Source organism: Penaeus vannamei, chromosome 9, assembly GCF_042767895.1.
Source record: "Penaeus vannamei isolate JL-2024 chromosome 9, ASM4276789v1, whole genome shotgun sequence".
Taxonomy (NCBI): Eukaryota; Metazoa; Arthropoda; class Malacostraca; order Decapoda; family Penaeidae; genus Penaeus; species Penaeus vannamei.
Window position 1 is genome coordinate 6610557 of NC_091557.1, and position 5000 is coordinate 6615556.

Below are 5000 nucleotides of genomic sequence, written 5' to 3' on the forward strand. Positions count from 1 at the left end.
CTGATGTCCCCTACGAACACGTTTCTCCTACAGAGTCACGACTCCATTACCACGCGCTGACACAAGCAGAAACACGGAAATAGGCGAATTCAACGTTCCAAACATACACTGGATTGCTCTGTGCCCGACGCCGATCTCCTTGAGGACTGACACAAATTACAGTACAGCGAAATTTCACGAGTTATTCTCCAAGGGGATAACTTCTCTTTGCGTGCTTTGCGTGAGTGTGCTTCTTATCACTCGCTGTCTCATCTGGTGTTCCTTAAGGCATCGTCTTAGACCACCACTCTTCTTAGTAAACGCAGACACATCAAAATATTGGGAAGACACTTGAAAAATCTATTTCTGTTTTGGAAAACACAGGGTACACGCTGAACCGAAACAAAGCCTTAAATAACTTGACCAACACACGACGCAGCCGGAGACTAGCAGCCATAACATCACATAATTAGCTACCTTTCAACACGAGCTGGCTGCATCAGCATGTCAACGGAAGATACAGACGCATGTATGAATGCACACAATCTATCAATCTATCCATCTAAATATATATATGTATGTGCACACACACACATACATATGTATGTGCATACACACACATATATGTGTGTGTGTGTATTTACATACACAAACACACAAACGCACACACACATATATCCAGTATATGTATATATGTACACATATATAAATAAATATATATATATATATATATATATATATATATGTGTGTGTGTGTGTGTGTGTGTGTGTGTGTGTGTGTGTGTGTGTGTGTGTGTGTGTGACGTGATTTTTTTATTCATATACAAAATAACATGTACTATTACTAAGGGCGTCATCTTCTTTTTCCCAAACATGGGACGTCAGGAAATTGGGAGAGTGACGTCACAGATTGTTGATTGGCCACTGCCGGGCGTCAAAGGTACTGGCCTACACCTCCGTCTATTCACAACAATGTGGGAATCACATCCAGAACGTGAATATAATCGAACGACTTCTCTTGCACTCGGCAGCATAAATAAATATGACCACATAACCCCCCTGTTTCCCTCATTTCTCCCTCCCCCCCCCCTCTCTCTCTCTCTCTCTCTCACACACACACACACACACACACACACACACACACACACATACACAAACACTCCCTCTCTCTCTCTCTCCCTCGCTCTCTCTCTCCCTCGCTCTCTCTCTCTCTCTCTCTCTCTCTCTCTCTCTCTCTCTCTCTCTCTCTCTCTCTCTCTCTCTCTCTCTCTCTCTCTCTCTCTCTCTCTTTCAATTCTTTGTCTACATATACTTACTCTCCGCATACTTTCACTTTCCCCTGCCTTTTTTCTCTCCTTGATTCATTCATCAGTTGCCTGTTACAGTGAACATAGAGCAACAACAATACAATTACTCAAATATATCAAGCGATTACATGCAAGACATTTCGACTCTTGATAAAAAGAAATATGCATTCATCGCACTTCGCAGTTCGCGCCGTAGCAGTGCTGTCGAGATGTCGGACTGCAATCACATGATAAACTACTCGCTCTTTAAAGACTTACAGTCAAAATAACATTCACAGATAATCTAATACTATAATTCCTCTGAGTTTCAATCTATATAAGGTATATACAACATATAAGACGCTTTGTTTTGCATATTCTATTAATTATTTTCGGGACGCACTGTTTAATACTGGAAATGGTACAGATTTACATCGAGTTTTCAATTTGTTTGAGGTTGTGAATTATATTTTCCTTGAAATATTGATCCAAAGAGATATGAAGGTTATAAGAGTACAACCAGCACTAGTGTCTGTCACCTGTTCAGCGATGTACTTCCTGTATTAATCAAAAATAAATTATTCTAACTGGCATCTAAAGGATCCTGAGGAAGAAGTACTGTCATCTGCGCAGAAGTAAGTCTATTCTCGACCAGATGATAGGTTCCGCCTAACAAAACAGTCCCAAACCGCTGCCTACCAATGCAATGTGATTTTTCCTTCATATCCAAATGATATGTATTCTTACTACATTTACTAATGATCACCTTGTCATTATTGTCAATATTGATTTGGGGAACGTGACTTTAACGATCTTGAGGCTCGTGTGGTGGACTGAATTCATTTCTGTGTTAAGTGTGTGTCAATTATTATAACGGTCGTAAAACCTTTTTTAACAATTAGCAATATATTTAATAAACAAATAATAGTGAACAGCTGCCATATCATGATGTAAATAGCAATAAATATTATATTATAAACAAGCAATATTCTCTACAAACTTAATTCATAGCTAAGATTAACAGTATACCCTCCTTTTTTCCTTACTAATTATAAATCAATAATCATTTTCATAAAGAGAATTTAAACACACATGAGACCAAATCGACACACACTCATACTACCAGTATCTTTCCATGGATTTACTTTTTCATGAGTTAATCATTCCCCTTGCTTTTCATCTTCATATTTTCCTTACACTTTACTTTAATAAATAGTTCCACTCTCAATCTATTCATCGATAGCACTGTAACTGTCACCAATGACTAACTCCATTACTGTATCCACGGGCCATTAAAATAACTAAATAAATTATCATTATTCCCTAGCAACAATGCATTATGGCTTTGTTCTCGCTGCAATTTCTCAATCATTTCTTCTCTCTGTGTAAGGGAGGAGAGCAAATCGCCATTCTTATCATCACAATTCAACACAGGGATTCCATAATTATGTTAATCCGCTTATTAAACATTTCAGCATATTAGAATAAATCACCATTTTTTATACTAGCGCTGTGCAAGAGAAGCCAGGACTCTTCTGACGAGAATTCGTTAAAATAACGAATTTATTCCTCTCCCCCAAATGAATTACTAACATTTAAACAAACGAACCATCTATAAATGATAATCATAATTTACTTAATTTGTTATAGCACTAAATTTTGCTTTATTGATATCTCATTAGAAATATAGTATGTAATCAAATGTTTCGGTGACGTACATACATCTTTGAAATTAAAACAAACGCACCTTTTTAAAAGTCGAATAAATGTGCGTGTGTGTGTGTATGTATATATATATGTATATATCTGTACATTTGTTTGCGCATATTTATATTATATACATATTATGTACATATACATATATATGTATATCTATATATATATGTATGTATATATATACATATGCATATGATATGTGTATATATACATATATATATATATATATATATATATATATATATATATATATATATATATTATGTATATGATATACATGTGTATATATATCCATATATATATATATGGATATATATACATATATATATATATATATATATATATATATATATATATATGTATATAGGGCCGGTCATCGTGACGTCAACAGAGCTGTCACGTGATCAATTGGAGGCAGTGGTGGGCAAAAACAACAATAAAATCACACGAACTTCGTTACTAAGTATTGGTCTGTTGCGAAAATCGTCCCTTTTTTCTCGATTTACATAAGATTCGCATCCTTTTTCATCCTTCTCTAAGAAACATGGTAAACAGTTGCAGTATTAATGGATGTGCAAATGGACAGAGTTTTGATTGTTTTCCGAAAGACCCCGAGAGAAGGAGGCTCTGGCTATCAATCGCCAAAACTTTGATCCTGCACCTGGGAGTGATGTAAGAGTTTGCGCTAATGGTACGTACGATAGCTTTTCTATAAAGATAATCCGAAATTTAAACAGTCATGTTATATCATAACTCTTTCTAGGGGATGTATTTCCCCGTGGTTAGGCTTAGGCCTAGGCGGTGGTAGATGTTTCAGTTAACTTTATATTACAACTTACCCTTAACAAAGGTCGTAAAACATTAAACGGGAATAAAATGAAGATAGTAAATCTAATGACTACTACATTTCCCTCTCAACAGCTTCATGAAATTTGCTTAAATCTTTTCAAGGCATCATGATGAGTATTGCATGGGAATGTAAATTTAACCATTTAGAAAAGTCGCTATAACGTCCAAAAAGTATTGATAAAACCCTGTTTTAAGCAGCTATTCGAAAAAAAACAGGCCTAAAAGGCAAAGAGCGAACAAGAAAAAAAATCACAAGTTCAGAATTTAATCCTACGACTACGAACCAGTCTTATTATAAACAGCATTGAGTACTTGCTTGTACCCTTCCAGAGATGTGTTGGCCTCTGATTCTTTGTATGTGTAAACACCAGGTTATTTGCATAAAATACAGATACATGTCACCGAAACATCAGGCCATCCTGTGGAGCTGTCTGACCAAATATCCGATAAAGAATACGGTTCATGGTAACCTTTCTGTACCCTTGGAATTACGGAACTTATTTACGTCTGTTTTTCGCCGTCGAATCCAGATTTATGATGCACCGACATGTTTCTCACAGCTGACTCTTGCGCATAACTATGTGATTTTTTGTTTGGTTGACCGACTTTTATACGCTCGGTCAACCAAACATTAGTATGGCCCAGCTAATACAGATAGCTGTATTCTGACTTTTTCTTATGTTGAATACCAAATTCCATTATCCTGTTTTATTTTAAAACTTAAGAAAAATACTTACTTGAAAGCTTCGAGTGATTTGTATGCTTTCAACTCCTCTTCAGCGTAACTATCCGGCGTGTGTATTAGGTAGAGATAAATATCATCAAAACTAACATGGGCAAACGATTGGGGCTTTCAGACCAGCCATCAGAGAGAGAGAAAGGATCTGGTAAGCTTTCTGTACCTTTAGAATACTTAGGTTTTTCATTATAACGTTTTTTAGCAACTAAATCGAGATATTTGTAGTAGGTTCACATTGTTCCCACCGTTGATTCAGCGGCCATTGTTGATTTTTTGCCCACCAGTGTTGTGCGCGTGCGCGAAAGTTTTGATGACCGTCCCTATATATACATGATATGTATATAATAAACATATGCACCAACACATGTATAGATACACACACACACACACACTCACACACACACACACACACACACACACACACACACACA

General features: G+C 36.3%; 1 protein-coding gene across 1 annotated transcript in view; it reads right to left on the bottom strand.

The window, feature by feature from the left end:
- LOC113830013 (lactosylceramide 4-alpha-galactosyltransferase) overlaps positions 1 to 5000 on the bottom strand; it is a 30493-nt gene that overhangs the window by 16719 nt on the left and 8774 nt on the right. The window lies entirely within an intron of this gene.